Here is a 17,825-nt window from a genome sequence, read left to right as displayed (position 1 = left end):
AAGGCGTCAAGCAGCCTCAGACATCTGATAATAGCACTCCCTTCTAAACAGCCTGTGCAAGGAAATTAGAATATTGCCAAATTCCATAAGCATAAAAGGAGCATATTTTGTCTTATCCATTTATTCTTGTTAAAGGTAATCCAGATAATAGCATGTAATGTGTAGGTACATCTTTAAGTAATCTGCATTGAAGATATAGTTCATTCAGAGTGACTAATAGATGTTCTTCGAGCTGCAACTGGTAGAAGAGTTCTAAAAGTATTACATGAACTTTTTAAGCATAACTTGCTTTGTTGAACAAGAGATGGAAATTCAGATTTGTTCATTTTCAACTTGACTCTTTCAAGGTGTGTGCAGGAAGGAAATACGAATTTCAGGTTTTTGTGGCTTTGCTTGATATCAGGAAAACTTCTTATTTCAACTCAGCTAATTCCTTTGTTAGCCTAAGAGAAAATTAAATTAGTCTTGGTGTTGAGGTACTTTTAAAAATAAATTCTGGAGGTGATCAGAGTTCTAATAATTGTGGTAGAAGTGAATTATTCATTAAAGTAACCATTTATATTTCCTAATTGTTTTTTACTTATGCAATGTGAACTAGTGGCAGAACCCAGTCTCTCCAACACAGCACGGATGGGCCACTGATCATCAGCTGCTCTGTTACTCCTTGGGGCAGTGTCTGTGTTACAGAGAGGTGGGAGGAGTGATTGCCAGAACCATCTTGGTTTTCCATTTCATTCTCATCTAGTTATCTGATCACTCAGTGGCCTGACAGAATACCAGGTAGTGGGCTTGAATCAGAGATCCCTCACCAGGGGCGTGCCAAGTTGTACACCTCAGATTTAAAAAGAAAAAACATTTCAAATCTGCCATTAGGGTTGGTTGGGTCTCTGGTGTTAGGAGGCTGGCTAGCGCAGAGTGCCAACTGGGGTTCAGATGAGCTCTGCTCAAATTGTGGCTTTTTCACAGGTATCCTGTATCTATTTATTGCTATGACTGCTTCTGCTGGCATGACTGCTACAAGGGTAACTATGCATATAGTTGAGTCCAGAATTTTTTTTTTTTTGTTCAGAAGAAAGCTGTACTGTTACATTCTGGTGTTTTGGGGACAAATTATAGTTTTCCTACTTCAGCCGGTGGGGGTATAAATTACTCTTCTACTTTTCATCTGCTTATCTTTTTCAGACCAGCCAGTGTGAGAGGTAGAGTATCTCTGTGTGTGAAACCTCCTTCCTGCTGAAATCCTTAATGTTTTTAGGCTTTTTTTTTTTTCCCTTAAAAGACCATAGCTGTATGTAGTGGGCCATATCCAAAGCTCTGCCGATGTCAGTAAAGGCTCAGGCTGAGGTAGAGTGGTGCTGCTGCCCACACCCAGGCCCCATCCTGCTGCCTTCAAACTCCTCCCCTAGCTTTAGGCTGCATCTGCTAGACCTGGATCACTGGGTTGTGGATCAGTCCAAGGGTGTGAGCTACTCTTTGCACTGCCTTTGCATTTCAGCAAGGAAGGGAGAGCCTGCAGCCTCTGACCATCCTGGGAGCATGGGTTGTGTGCCTGTCCAGCTCCCAGCCAACATTGAAAGCAGTGCACCAATGGGAGCCTTTTGAAAGGGGCAAAAGGAGGGTGATTCCTTCTACAGCTGTTGATTATCAGTGGCATTTGTGTTACTGTCCTAAAAACAACATTAGTAAGTTCTGTAGCAATGGCACCACAGCTGGTGGTGCATATTGTAGAGGAATTTCTGTCTGGGCTCTCTTTTTCTTCTTTTCATTTAAATATGTTTTATTAAGGAATATATTACAATTTTCTTTCAGCATTGAAGCTAGTCTTAAATTTTAGGGAAGGCACTGTAAGTTGTGCCAGGAACTTTAGTATAGCTGTTAAGTTGGTGGCAGCTGTCAGCCTCGCAGTTTGGGAACTTTTTTGATGGAGTACAAACCTTGAAAGCATTCTGCATGCACAGCTCAAAATATTAGCTCTGCTCCTAGGAAAGTGTAGACAAGGATGGTGAAGTTGCCAGCTGTCATTTTATTTTGGTATTTATTTATTTATAGAGTTATCCTATTGTCGTCATGCAAGTGTAGTGGTGGGTGGAAAGGTGGCTCATTTTTAGCTGCTGCTTGGTGTTGGGGCTGCACCTGGAGTTTTAAATGTTATGTCCAGTGCCAGAGGGAAGATTTTTACCATTCTCAGCAACCTGACATGCTTTTAAACATGGCTTGTATTTTCTGTCATCTCACATGTGTGACAACAGATCCTAGGTTATTGTACTACAATTAGGCAGGTGTATTGTGGTCATTAGTTTACCTTTTCAAGATCCACCATGGGTGTATTGTGGAATTTTGCTCTTAAGAATAATAAAAATAAATGTGTTTATTATTACCAACACCATTTGCATTTCCTGTGTCCCCAGATGAGAATTCTGTAATAAAAATTAGAGGTTAGAGGTTTGGGGAAATGAAGGAAATACTACTATAACAAGAATATAATGGCAGAGGAATATAAAAGCCTGCTTTCTTAAGGAAAAGAGGCTTGGATGGCTGCACTGGTAATGTGTCTTAATAACTTCTAGGTTGCTGGCCAACTTGGAAAAATTCAATGGATGCAGAGGGATCTCAAAGGTGTTGAGTTTCTAGAAGTTCTATGAGAATAAGAGTCTGGAGAGTAGAGAGAGAGATAGATACACTTGTACCACAGCCATGGGGAGAGCTTCAGGATGAGCTCAGTTATATGATCCCAGCTTAGAGATTTGGAAGAAAGGAGCTCTGATAAGGCTAATGCTGGACAGGTTTCCTCCAAAATTGCTCTGTTCCACGTCTCCAGGAAATATCCCAACTCAAGACAAGGAGCAGCAGGGAAGCAGGCTGTGTGGGGTAAAGATGTCCAGTAAGGAGAGAGGATGCTATGAACCAATCCCAAATGCAGGAACATGATGCTGAACTTCTCTGCATCAGTTCTGACTGATGACTTGCCTATTGGATCAGTTTTGGTGCAATTTTGAGCTTGTGTGATTCTCCTGGTTCATTCCTAATGGGTCAGATTGCACTAGGCTGGGGAAATACCTCTGTAATGTAAAGCTTTTTCTATGTGAATAATTGCAGTACAGTCTGCAGTGCTGCTGAAGTTGCTGCTGTGTGGGGTGGTGCTGGCCAACCCCTGCTTCATCCTTGAGTAGGGCTACCTGGAAGTGCTGGATTCAACTGGGGGCTGGCTGGGAAAGTTCAGCCTTCCACTTCTGTATGAAAACCTATGGGTAGTTATTACCCTTAGTTTTCCTCTCTTGCTTGCTTTTATTAAAATAGGAGCCATGAAATGACTGCCACAGTATATTTCTTGAGTCTCAGCTCCTTAATAGATCCCCATGTAATTTTGGTACACGTCCTCTTGGGTCTGGCAACTATAAACCAGCTCTATAGCTTTCACTATGGCAGGTTTTCTGCAGAATCTGTTTCATAAAATGGCCTGTTAAAGGTCTTCAATATTTCCTTATTGTTGCAGGCTTCCAAGGTACCACCCTGAATGGCTTATTATATTTCTACTCTTTTTTTTTATGCTCCTTAAGGAGAGTATTTTTTTTTATTAGGTCTTGTTCCACAAGGACAGACTCGCTGTACTCGGCTTGTTACAAATTTAATAGACTTTCCTGTCACTTAGTCTTGTACATGGGCCATGAAACTTCAGGAATCTCTGAGATGTAATGTTATTTAAAAAGTGCCTCCTGCTTCTTCTCTAATTAATTGCAATCAGAAAGGCTAGTTGGTGGACACATGGTGTCGCAGCTTCTGTGAAATACTGCCTGATGGCTATAAACACTGCCATATGTTCTCTGTGAAATATTGCCATAATCACTGGCAACAGGAACAGCTGATAGGAGATGAAAGATTGGTTTTCTTCTGTGTTTTTGACTTCATTTTTAAAATCTGTGAAAAACTTCTTGATCACCTTAGTGTTTTATTTAGTTGCTGCTACCTATACTGGGCTTGTTTTCCCATAAAATGTTATTTCAGTAACTTTTATCTTTCATGTTACAGCTGCTAACAGCTTCTTTGCATAATAGGTCCATTTGCTAAAACCACTGCTTAATCAGTTAGCAGTTAAAGGGAGTTTTTTCCCCAAATGAAACAGATAATCTTGTTATAAAGCTAAATAGTTAAAACATTAATTAGAACTCTCAAAACCTTGATGGGCACTGAACTGCAAGTTTTCATCTAATGGGAAAGTTTCTGTTCTTCACTCTAACATAGGTAAAAGGACAGTTTTGGGGCTGAGCTGTTTACTGACTCTTGATTTTGAGAAAGTGAAGTCTTCAAGGTGCGATCTTAATTAACATTAGGTTTTTTTTTAGCTTTTCATCATAAAAGGGGTGGCTGTTGTAATTTGTAGTAACATCCAACAGTGTTAAAAAAACATTATTTCCTCTGCTAATACAATTTCATTACACTATGGCTGTAGCTTAGTAAGAAAGATCTTCTTTTAGTAAAAGAATACATTTCAAGACTGTTCATTGGCATTCCTGAAAAGCTTTCCTTTGTACGCTTTGCCTCTGACATTGTTTTGAACACTTTGGCCTCCATTATGAGGAGACCATTCATTAGAAGCAGCAATCCTCCAATTACCTCAAAACAGCTAGAAGCCTCAAAAGACTGTTTCCACAATAAGTGTGATTCAATAAGAGGAAGGCAGTGCATTAAGCATGTAAAGTGTTTTTGTGTCTCTGGTTAGAAGCATAGGGTTCTCATCATGGAAGTGAGTGAACAGGATTGATTCTCCTCCTTTTATTAGAATTGGTTTCTTTTAAGCACTGCTTTTCTGTCTCAAATTGCTAATTTTAATAGGGTACTTGCTAGCTCTGAGAAATATTTTGTTTTATTAAAGCAACAAATGGTTTTACATGTCCCTCTATACTTTGGGAGTTGTGGGCTATTGAAGCCAGCTCTGTCTTACATGCACAGCTCAGGCTATTAAACTGCACACAGGTGATTGATCTCTTTAATAAAACCTTGTTCTTTAAAAAGGAAAGAGTGATAAACAAATGTACTTGTTTGTCCAGTGCTTCAGAGATTACAGTAACATGAGGACATCAAGAATGCCATTTTAATGAATAAGTTAGATGAAACACATCAATATGGTCTTTGTTTTAAGCATGTCTGAAAACCAGTATGCTGTAAGTTAACTTGAGTCATGCTTTTTATTCATTTGTAACACCATGTACATTAGAACAGAAAATGTTTAGTACTTAAGCAAAGAAAAGATCTGGCAGGTAGAAGATTCTGGCATTTTCTGCATGAGAATTAAGCAAGTGAGGAACGACAACTTTGCAAATCCACTCTCCTGTGGCTTGTTGTGGCTCTGGCCCCTGCAGTGCTTTGAAGGACATGTCACAAGCGTGCCTGAGGGTGGCTGGCTGCGGAGCCGTGTGGTGTGAAGAATAGCTGGAGAGCTGCCCTGAAAATACAGGGCTATACACATCAGCACAGCCCTGATGCCAGAAATTCTCCACTGTGTTCATATCGCCTCTGTTCATTCATGCTGACGTTTTTCAAGAATAACTCTGCTGATGTCAATAGTTACACTGATTTATTTTTTTTTTTTAAGACAAGTGAGAAAGAGGGAGTCAAATCCTTATTTCTTTTGCCATCTACTAAAAAGCACTCTTTCCATGGCAACCCCTGTTTCCATGGTACATGCTGTACTGCCCTTCAGAGAAGCTTTATTAAGAGACACATATACACGCACACACTGTCATGTGAATGTGGTTGCATTTTATAGCACTCTAAAGGAAAGCTATAGTGAATTGTAATTTTTTTTTTTGTTGTAGTGCTTTTTTCATTATACAGTGTGGTGAAGGATTATTGCTGCCACTGCTTGGTGGTGTCATGGGAGTACAGTAAAATGTGGTTCTTTTCACTGTTGTTAGAAGGATATTCATCAAACCCCTCTATTTACTAGTACATTAAGATCATTGTTTTCTAAACTCTTTTTAGGTGTAGGCTGGCATGCAAAGTAATCAAACTCCTTTTGCAACATTAAAAATAAATATATGATAAAGGTTTTCTTCTCTCAGGTTCAGTGTGGGAAATAATAAAGACGTTGACAAATTCCAAGGATTATCCCAAAAGGGTTATTCTAATAAGAAAATGTGAACCCACAGAAATTTGTGGCTTCTTTTCCATAATGACACCTATTAGAAGTTACTTTGGGTGTTTAAAATTAGCTAAATGTACAAAAGTCAGACACTGTACCTTTCTTTTTTTGATTATAAAGGTGCAACTGTGAAACTATTGAAAATTGTATCATTACTTATACCTTGAGAAGCTTCATTTATAATCATCCTTTTAGACTTTACAGCTCATAATGACAGTAGGTAGAAAAGGTTTCTAATACTAAGTGTAATATCAGTCTTTCCCAAGATAAGGTAATGCATTTTGTAAGTATGTGTTAAAGTGACACAGACAGAAATGTATCAAAATTTCCCTGAATTTTGGAGAACTGCTTCATGTGCTATAATTGTCTGGGACTGAAGTCTGACAAGGCTCTGCAGCTACATTTTGGAGACTGTTTAGTGTTGGGGTCCCTTCCCCCCTGCCAGGTGGTCCTGGGGGGGAGGCACGGGGTTTCCCTGCCCCTGCTCAGCCTTGTTCCCTGTTGGTTGTTTTGTGTTCCCCTGCGTGGGCAGAAGGACCTTCGGGTGCCGTGATTGCCTCAGTTCCTCGGCAGAGCCCTGGACATGCGGCTGGAGAAATAAACATCTCTGAAACATCTATCAAGAATCGGTCCATAGATACATTCTTTCCACAGGCCTTGTTGTCTGATACGCGTGTTGCAGTATCCCCGCTGTATCAAATGGTAGATAATGCGAGCAGAACGAGCCCCGATCCCTAAGGACAGCGACTGATTTGTGAGTAAACTCTGGATTTCTCTTCTTGTTTTGTTTTGCTGTTCCATCTCTAAACTATGGGGGAACTGTGGAAAGACTCTTGGCTCTCCGAGACGCATACGGACATTTATTTTAAACTTGAAAAGATTCTTGAACGATTTGTAAATTTTAGCTTAATTCAAGCTCAAAAGGAACTGAAACACTTCTTTGCATGGTTGTTTAAGAACTTTTTCTATGTTTCTTGGGATTTGACTCTTACGAAAGACTTTTGGAAGACTGTTTGGACACAGTTAATTTCTGAGTTAAAATATATGCTGATGGAAGAATGTTTTCGTGAATATTATTTAATTACCAAGACTGTTGAACAATGTCAGCTGTGTCCTTGCGAAGTTAAAACTGCTTCAGGGACCGTGAGACCCAGGCCACGTGCACCGAGCGCTCTCTGAGCAGCAGCGAGGCAGTTCCCGTGCGCGGGCGGAGCCACGCGAGCCGCAGTGTCGGCAGCGGAGCGAGGCTCGCCGGGAGCCCGCCCGGCCCCGCGTGGTGGAGCGAGCCCCGTGAGAGGAGCAGCGGGCGGCGGCTGGCGGCAGTGGAGCGGAGCCGTGCCCGGCCGAAATGCGCGCTGGAGCGGGGCGTGGGGGGGCTGCCACTCAGGGCCCCAGCCGAGACGTGGGCGCGGCGCCAGGCAGCGGCAGCGCAGCTGAGAGCAGAGGCGGCGGAGCACTGGGAGCTGAGCGGCGCGGCCCGGCCCACACGGCCCCGAATGCGACCCCGGGAAGAATGCGCAGGCACGAGCAGCCCCGAAAGTGAAAGCAAAAACACAGCGAGACAGAAAACAGCAGCCACTCGGAAAAAGGAAAAGGTCACCGTAGCTAAGGTTTTAGGAATAGTAAAATGGTATAATGTTAAACAATATTATGGTTTTATAACAAGATATGACAATCAGGAAGACATATTCTTTCACAGAACTGCTATTAAAAAGAATAACCCCGAAAAATGCCTCCCAAGCTTGGGAGATGGAGAGGTGGTGGAGTTCAAAATTGTGCAAGGTAGAAAAGGGTTGCAAGCAGCAGAGGTCACTGGGCCTGACGGTGTTTTTGTGAAAGGCAGTATATACGATAAATCGTAGTCATGTTAGACAATATCCGCATTATAAACAGTTCCTACAGTCTCCCTTTCCTAATCCCACCTTTCCCCTTTACCCTATATCCTATTACCCCCGGTGTATTCCCAATCCGTTTTTTCACCCATGGTTTCTCTCACAAAACCATGCCTTTGCCAATTGTTTCCTCAAAAATCCCTTTCCAATGCCAAGTGGGGGATGAAGAGGGGGAGGGAAGAAATTAATTATTGTTGTTTACAAATGGAAGAAACCCTCTCCTGCCTCAGTTTCCCCACAAAGCATGCCCAGAGCATCCTGTCTCCCTTTTGTCAGCCTTAAGATGTTCCAGAAAATCTGTCTGGACATTTAAAGACTCAGGAGGGTGGCTTGTTTTGTTTTGAAACTGTTTTTGTTATGTTTATCCAGTTGTTTTCAGTGTTAAGTTCTAAATCTCTTTTGTTAAAAATAAATGGGTGAAATGTTGGGGTCTCCTCCCCCTGCCGTGCAGCCCTGGCAGAGGGGCCCTGAGGGGACACACGGGGTTTCCCTGCCCCTGCTCAGCCTCGTTCCCATGGGTTGGTTTGTGTTCCCTGCACGGGCAGGGACCCTCGGGTGCCGTGATTGCCTCAGGTCCTCGGCAGAGCCCCGGACATGCGGCTGGAGAAATAAACATCTCTCTGAAACATCGATCAAGAATCGGCCCATATATATTTCTTTTCCACAGGCCTCGTTGTCTGATACACGTGTTGCAGTAGCCCCACTGCAACAGTTTAGTGTCAAGTGCTCTGTTCAAACCTTGGTCAGCAGATCTGTGTGGAGCAAACCTAAAAGTATACCTGTCTCCAAATAGGTTTATTGTCTTACATCAGTTGTTAAATTCCAAGGTAACCCTGATAGAAACCTTGTAAGAAAGTCAAAGTGGATCCTCTGTGCAAAAGGAACTTTGTCCGTGGCCCAAGGCTGGAAAGGTAGGATAGTGCTTTCCAGACATCTGCTCTAGTGCTTGTTTCCCTCACTTGGTCACTGAAGTTACAAGTAGGGCAGTAATATTTGAGTTGATATGGAAAGACAGCCCCAACATCAAAAAGCCTGGAGAGAGTCTCAAGGATCATGAGCAACAGAATGCAGCTAACAGTACCTCTGATGGTGAAATTGGGAAAGTTGAAGTAAAGTGATGAGAAATACCAGGAGCTTGTTTTGGGAAATTATATGTAACCTTTAAAGTTTAGTCTGTTAGTCAGTAGATTGAGAGCTTATGTACAAATTAGAGGATTTTATTCTGTTTTCAGATATGGTGCCTGTTCTTTCTTCAGGAACAGTCCCTTAACAGAGGTTTCATTAACATCAATTAATGAGAATTGTGTTTTACTTTTATATTAGTATTTTTTTTAAATATAATGAAAAGTGCTATTTTAATGAACCGTTTTACCCTTTTAGAGTTAAGTCCATAAAACTCTGGGTTGGTGTTTATGAAAACGCTGAGGAAACAAAGGATTAAGGTTTTTATTTATTTATTTAAATCACTGCATGTGTCTGTACTCATACTTTTTGCAGTAATACTCTGCAGCAGTGCAAATGAGCCAGGGAAGTCTGTGGTAATGCTTTTCACCATAATGCTCTGTTAAATTTCATTTTTGGTTTTGCTAAATCTGGGGTGACTGTCCTGACTGATCAGAGGAGATAATACTAGTAGTCCTCACGACTGGTAATGCTGAAGTCAAGTGCACAACAAGCAATCCTCATAATGAGAAAGTGTTTTGTTTTACTCTTTCATTTCCTCTGTGCTGTACAGCCCGTTCTTGTGAATGGAGCATTTGCCTGTTCTTTGTCATCCTGGGAAGGACCACCTGGCACCAAAGCAAGGTGTTAATGTTGATAACCACAGGAACACTGCCGCAGTGGCTTGGGGCAGGGCATGGGGAAGAGCTGTTGATCAGCAGCCAGGCTGGGAGGCTGCCATACCTTGTGCTCCTCGGGCTCTTGCTGTAACAGTGCAGGATGGTTTGGACTGCTCTGTAGAATTGCAGAGTGTTGCCACAGCTGCTCTGGTCAGTGACTCAGCCCTTGCATCTGAGGCATGCAGAGCAGCTTCCTGCCCAGGCTGGCCACCCCCTTGGCCCCTAAATGTTTCAATGCCACTTTGAAGCCATTGCTCGCTCACTGCTCCCAGGAGGCTCCTCTGTGCCTGCAGCAGGATGTGGGGCCTGACAAGGTCCAACCCAGCCTCTGAACATCTGTGTTGGAGGGCCAGGCGTGCTTGCCAGTGCTACACAGACCCTGATGTTCCCTCTGGGTTATCTGTGGCAGGGGATTTCTGGGAAGAAGTATTGGTCAAGAAAGATCTCTTTTCCAGTAAGAGAGAACTTATGGTGGGAGTGGAGAGCCCCTGTGCCCCAGGGCTCCTCTTCTGTTCTGGCTTGTGGTGTGCCTAGGGCAGGGCCTCCAGGCTCTGCCAGACCCCGTGGAGGCTGCTCTGCATCCAATATGGGACTACATGCACCCCCTTGTTTCCCTCTTCATTCACAGCAATTTTAAAAAATCATATAGTTTGGAAGTTAAGAAGCAGAAGACACCGTGCTTGTGCTGCAGATACCTGAGGAACATAAAGTTATGCGTGTGCCTTTCACGTGATTGTGGCTTTTTACCAAGCAGATTCCTCAGTGCTGTAAGCAAATCCTCATGCAGCATAATTACCGTGATATGATGGGCTGCTGGAACAGTGCAGCCAGGCAGGGCACTCTGCCGCACTCACAGCACCCCTGCCCTTCTTGGGGTGCCTGTCCTGGCACTGGGGACTGTGGGTGGGGAAGCAGCCTCTCTCACTTCAGCAGCAGCGTGGTCTGAAGCAGCAATGCAATCAATTCTTCATAGTAACAGTGCCCTAATAACAACCAAAAATATGTTTTATGGTGGATGTTGATAACTAAATGCTTATCCTGTATACAGATATTCAAATAATTGGAAATTCTTATAGCCTGAATCCAGTTGAGACTGTTGAAGGATACCTTGATGTTGAAGGTTAAAATCAATAGAGTGTGTTTTGATTATTTTTTAGGCGTCTGTTCTATGTCTAATATAGTATATTTCTATTGTGGGCTCTCATTTCTGTAAATCTGAGGTCTCCCTTTCTTGAATGAATGAGGAGATAAGCAATTGAATTTGAAAGATACTTCATGCAACAGAAAAGCAATTTGGTTTCTGGTTATCAAAGGCCAAGAAGCAAGCCAGCAACTGAATCCTCAGCATTTAGAACCCTTATTATTGCCAGTGTGCCGTGCACCTCTGAGGAGCTCTTGTTTTGACTGTGCTTCCAGGGCCTTGGACTCAACAAGGCATCCATTCCATGGCTCAGCAAGTTGCTCTGACATCAGGGTGGCTCTTGGCATCCTTGGAAATTTTACAGGATGTCTTCCTCAGTGTTAGTGTTTCCCACTTGATTTTTGCTGTAAAAAGTCATTAAGAGGAACAGAGAGGACCATCTAGGACCCCCTCTGCCTCTTGAGGCAGAGCAGTAAGGTACAAGCTAGTTCCAGGCAACCAGCAGTGATGTCCCTGTTTTGAGGCCTCTTGAGTTACACTGCAGTGGCTTTCCTCTGCCAATGGCTGCTCTGGCTGCCTGGTGCTGGGACAGGAGCAGAGGAGTCATCAGCTGTTGTTGTTATTTCATAAACTCATCGTAAAGTCACTGGTAGCTGGTGAAAATGGATGTGTCTGGATTTGGCACAGATGCTGTATTTTTGCCTGTAGCATTGTAATGCTGTTGACTTCACAGTTTTGGGAGATGTGAAAAAAAGCAAAGGGCTAAAAGATTTGGTGGGAAGCAGTGGCTGAGAGTCAGTTTGTCTGCCTGGCTGTGCATCTGCATTTGCAATGATGTGACTCAGCTGTGGTCTTCAGTAGCATTTTCCTTCTGAGAAGGCTGTGATTAACCATCATAATTAATTGACTATATATAAAATGTAATTATAGGAGTTTCATACCTTAAGTGTATCTTTTTATTAAAAAAAAGGAAAAATATGTTAAGAATTCTGAAATAGAGACAATAATAAAAGTAGTAGCTGGATATGCAGATGTTCATAGTAAGTATAATGGGATGCAGTAACAGGAAAGTCTTTTTAAGAGGGACTGATCTGAGAAAAAAACCCCATAATTGTTAGCAGGATAGCTTCACCTCAGTGGTGGCTGGGAGCAAAGGAAAGAATGTCTTAGGAACCTGAGAATTTTTTATCTGTCTTTGCATGTGGCCTGCAGTTGTGGGTGTTTTGAAGGCACCATCCAATGGGGTTGTCAGAAGCCTGACAGCTGTCAGGGCCAAAGCTGTGCCCTGGTTGTGTTCACTGTGACAGTGAAGGGACGCTGCCGACTTCAAGTTTTAAACCTTTTTTTTTTTTTAAGCAAAAATCTAAATTAGAGAAAACATATTTTCTTTGGGAAAAGCTGTTGCAGAATCAAAATAAAGTGACAAAGTTTATATATTATTCTTATCAGTAGCTGTTTCTTGACTGCAAAATTACAAAAATACTAGATTTGTGGATTTTTTTAAACAGGGTTGAAAAAAAAATTCATGAACTGGGTGTTCTCAATAAAAGGCAATGTTGCACATCAAATTTGCTTTTAATTAAAGGATAGCTTTCAAAGTGGTAGCAACAAGTACTAATCATTGCTCTTTCATCCACTGTCACTAAGAATGATGTGTAAATGAAAGATTTTTAATGCAAGTCAAAACTGCCTGGTCACACTTGTCACACTTCAGATTTCTGTTTGAACAAGATAATATATTGTTCTCTAGTTACTTCTTAAAGTTCTCCTTAGCAAAATACAGAGACAAAGGTAAAAATTAAACTTCTAGAAATATATCACAGTGTATAAGCACAGATTTGAAACTGAGATCTGTGGAGTCAAGAGAAGCTGTACGCATTGCATGTCATGAAAATCGCACAGAAGAGGTTTCTCTGGCAAGTCCTGTTTGATGGTTCTGTGGATTTTTTTATGTTATTGCTGCTTCTTTCTGATGCTCTTATTTCTAATGGATACTAGAAAAATGTAAGTACAATAATATATGTCAAATGTAGTGGCTTTTATAAAAAGAGCCAATTTCTAGATCTAGTTACGAATATTATCTTTACAGGTGCTGTTAATATGTGAAGGTGCAGGAACTGAACTTGTGTCAGAGAGTTTGTGGGACACATGCAGTGAACTAGAGCTCTAAGGCATGAAGGGTAGTGCTGGAGAAGGTCTTACAGAGATGCAGGTTCCTTTTTGCTAAGCAATATTTACTAGCATTGCCTTAGCCTACGGCTCTGAACTAGTCAATGGGGCACATTCCTTTGGTGCTCTATGACAAAGGTTTTGGGTATTTTTCAAAGCAAATTAATGCACTTTGCTTATCCTTTGTCAGTGGTAGATACAAATAGAACTACTATTTCAAGTAATAGTTATAAGCCATTACTTTAATGGTTTAACAAATACCTGTGAGGAGAGATGGCAATATTTCATCTGAGAAAGGACTGAATATTAAATAAATGTAACCTCCCATTGGGTCCTGCTTTAACCTCCTACTGGTTTTGGAAGGTGAATTTATGAGCTGAAAGCATTTTAGATTGTTATGGGAGAGGTTCAGTAAGACTTAGACAGCAGAGGAGCACTTTGTTCATAACAATCATTTCCCTCTTTGCATTATCACTTCAAACATGTCATTGCAAAATTCAGAATTTAACTTTAGTCAGGCATATGGCTGGCTTGTACTGATCTTCTAATAGTTATGGGTAATGGATTAGTATATTGATTATTAATAATATTTTTTCTCTTATTTAAGAGAAAAAAAGTTTTTCTATACTTCTGATATATTGGACTGAGAATTGGGATTTCCCCATTAACTCAGTAGGCTGAACTTCAAAATGTAATTGTTGAGCTCGATACTGCAGAGAGGAAATTCTCAAGTCATGACCTATTTTGCTTGAGAATTAGAAATAGTGAAGTTGTTGAAAATGTTTAACTCAAGACTTAATGTAAGACTTAAACGCAAGCAGAGCATTTAACTTCTCAAACCAAAAGCAAATGTTTCCTATAAATTCTTCTTTTTATAGAAAAATATTCCGTAATTAATTGATCTCAGTTGCAGGTAACGAGATGTTGCCAGTGTGAAATATTTTTGCCCATTTTGAGAAGTAAAAATGAATTGCTGATTGTAGTAACTTTTGGGTTTTTTTTATAATGGAAGTGTTATATTATGGAAATACTTCTCTACATATGGAGAGAGACTTTAGAATAATTTCAAACCATTTTAGTACAAGCAACAGTAAAATGGCTATTGGAATATCAAGCCCTTTAATTATAAGGAGGAAAAGAGAAAAACCTTAGAAGTTGCATGTAATGTCTGTTTGCATTCTATATTTTTTTTTGACAGGAGAAAGCTATTTTGAAAGTGTTTGATTACTCAGCTTGTAACTGATAGTAGACAGCCAATCAAAAGGCAGTTTGTCTTTCTAGATAAATTCTGGTTATCAATTATGTTATGTAGACAAATTAAAAAAATACTTTAAAGTTGTTCAGGTGCCTTTATTGCAATCAGAATTTAATGAGTAGTGAAATAAACTGACAAACCAAGTCAATAAGCAAATGTCTCCTACAGAAACTAAATTCCTACTGTCAAAGTCCCTGTTCATCGCTAAAACCTCTGTTTCCTAGTTCCTCTTCTGATACACTGCAACACGTGGCCTGCACCTGTGACATCTCTTAAGATTAGTTGATTTCTAAAATGCTTTGATTGAAACAAAGGGATTTAGTGAGCAACTAACAAACAAATTATCCCTTGTCTCTGGGTGAGGGATGCATAGCTATGGGGAAGAGTATCTCCCTGTTGGACTATCATGGATCAAGCAGGGAGCCAGCTTGTTTTGCAGATGGATCAGTAGTCACAACAGTATGGTTCTGATGTCCAGGTGTTTCAGTGGGTTTTGTTTTGGAGTTTAGCCAAAAGCCAATCTTTTGTAAGAAAAGAAAGCAGTAATGAATCATTCACAGATGTCTCAAACACACTTGGAAGCTAAATATCTTCCTACTGTAGCAATAATAACATAACATTAAGAGGTGAAGGCCATCAACTCAGTCAAACGAAATTAAAAAAAAATCTCATACCTTCTTTTTCTTTTCCCTTAAGTATTATTTATTACTTTGCAGTAGCAACCATGATGGGCTAAATGCTTTCTTGCAGCCATAATATCCTGGTCTCAGCAAGGAGTGCATAATTTGACAGATGGCTGTTGCTGAAGAAGGAGTGCAGAATGCAGGCAGGGTGGTGCTGATGAGGTGATGAATATTAGTTAAATTGAAATAGTGTGATCAGGACTGATTTCATATAGCCTGACCTTGCCCATTCAGTGTTTTTTCTTCTTTGTTCTCGTCTGCTTTGTTTCAATGACTTGTTTTCAACACTAAGTGATACAGCCTCACAGAGCTGCTCTGTATGTGTGTCTTCCAGTTAGCTGTGAACAAGGGAGTGGGTCTCCACCATGGCTGCAGGTGAAGCCTCCACCATGGCTGCAGCCTCTGCACTGCCGTGGAGGATGCAAGTTTTGGGTAGGGAAGCACTGTTAGAAAAGAGTGGCCTGATTGCTCAGATGCAACTGTTGCCAGCTGCTGCTGTAGTGTCTTCTTGCAGCGAGGTGCTCCTGTAGCAGGGGCATCTTCACGGGTAGGAATGTCAGATGTTGCCATGGGAGCATGGCTGATTTTCAGAGGTATACCAAACAAGCCTGCAAAGGACAAAGAAGAGCAGAGTGTAAGAAGGAAGTCCTCTCAGAACATCTGCAATACCACTTAACAAGCAGTAAGAAGAGATGGAAGAAAGCAAAAACCTGAGTGCTGTCCCACCAGCTTTAAGGCCTATAATGTAAGCTGAGGGAATTTGACTGGTGTGAAATGATAACTTTGGAAAAATAGAGCTGGTGGAAGGAGGGTAATCAATGCTGCCAGGCTGTATCAGCTTTACAGGAAAGATGAGAGGGACATACAGTCACAAGGGACTGGTGCTGTACAGGAAGCATTTTATAAAGCACAACAGTGTAAAAAATATTATGGGAGAAGAGCAGGTCTGCAGAACCACTGTGGGCAGAAATTTCGTTCTCTAATGAAAACGCAATACTAAGATTGTGTTACCAGCCCCCTGCTCAGATCTGTAATAGTGCTCAGGAAATGTGAAATGAGAGTAGAGAAGCTGCAAATTCAGTACAGGCAGCAGTAGCGAGGCATTTCAACAGGTGCCCTGTAGAGACTTGGGTCTGTGTCTTATCATGATGGGAAAAAGAGAGGATGCATCCAGATGTGCAAAGTGTCTGCCCAGAACACCTGGTGCAGCCAGAAAGGTGTTACTCTGGACGTGCTCCCAAGTGGTGCACTGGAGCCTGCTTGGTAATTAGTGACCATCATAAGATTACATTGAGCTCTATAGCTGAAGAGAGCAGAATAAACACGTGCAGCATGTGGTCATTGGATTTTAAGTACAGGATCTGCAGAACAATGAGACGACAAACCTGTAAAGAAATCTAAAAGGCCTATAAACACCCTGAGGGCTATTAACAATACAGTTATTCTGATAAAGTTATCAGAAGCCCCCACATATGTCTTACAGTAAAAAAGAGAATACAAAATCATCTTCAGGAACGTACCTCAGTAGATAGAAACGTCAGTAGAGGAGACTGTGGTAAAATGACCAGCTGCTGGAAACAGGAAAGCCTGGTCAAATGAGCGGTAGAGGAAAGTCCTTAAAACATGGCAGATCAAACACAAACAGGAAATTAAAAATCTCATGAAGAATTAGAAAAGTGCCTTACCAAGGATGCTCAAGCTGTTGACAAAATGTTCCTTAGTATATCAAACCCAGGAAATCAGTGGGGACTACTTGACAACAGCAGTGTAACTGGGGCACTCCGTGAAAAGCCTGGGGCAGAGATGGTCAGTGAATTCTTTGTGTTGGTCTCTGCTGCTGAAGGTGCTGGGAAGATCTTTCACACGAGTTTCTTATGTGCGTGATGGTGGTGGTGTGTTTTCTTTTTGTTGTGTTTTGTATTGGTGTTGTTTGTTTTTCAACAGGTGGGTCCCACGAATCTGTCCATATATACTTCGGTTTCCACGGGACTCCTGGTTTGAAATATACTTGTTGCAGTAATCCCCGCTGCAACAGGTCAGAGAAAATAAATCAGCCTGCAGTGACTATTGAGAAGCTATGTTGCTGCTGTATCCCACAGGAAACTGGTGGGCTGTCAATGTAAGTCCTGTCCATAAATTTGGCTCTAAAGGGTAACCTGGGGTTTACTGACCAGTGTGTCTGATCTCCATACTTAGTGAGTTGGTAGTATCCCTTTTAAAGAATAACACTATTCAACACTTGGCTAATCGTAAGTACAAGGTCCTTGCAATGTGAGCTTGCAGCCCAGATAGCCAACTACCTCCTGGGCTGCATCATAAGTGGCCAGCAGGCTGAGGGAAGGGATTCTGCCCCTCTGCTTTAGGGAGACTCCACCTGCAGTGCTGCATCCAGTTTTGGAGTCTTCAGCACAGAGAAGACATGGACCTCTTGAAGCAGGTACAGATGAGGCCATATACTAGTTTGAAAACAAACCAGTGGGAGGCACCAAGTCAGAATAACAATTTAATAGGGACATTTAAGGAAAAGGGGAAAAAAAAAACCAAACCAAAAAAAACCCCCACTGGTTCAACCTGACAGAGTCAGGATACAACCTGAGTCCCTGTTAGTCAGGATGGCGGTAGCAGTCCGATAAGATGGTGGCTGCAGTCCTCCTGAAGGGATAGATGTGGTTCTGTTCAAGCAGTGATCCTGTAGAAAGGGTCTG

The sequence above is a fragment of the Coloeus monedula genome (genome assembly GCF_965178545.1).
Source record: "Coloeus monedula genome assembly, chromosome: 9".
In the NCBI taxonomy this organism is placed as follows: Eukaryota; Metazoa; Chordata; class Aves; order Passeriformes; family Corvidae; genus Coloeus; species Coloeus monedula.
The sequence above is the reverse complement of the archived record's forward strand: the minus strand, read 5'-3'. Positions refer to the sequence as shown.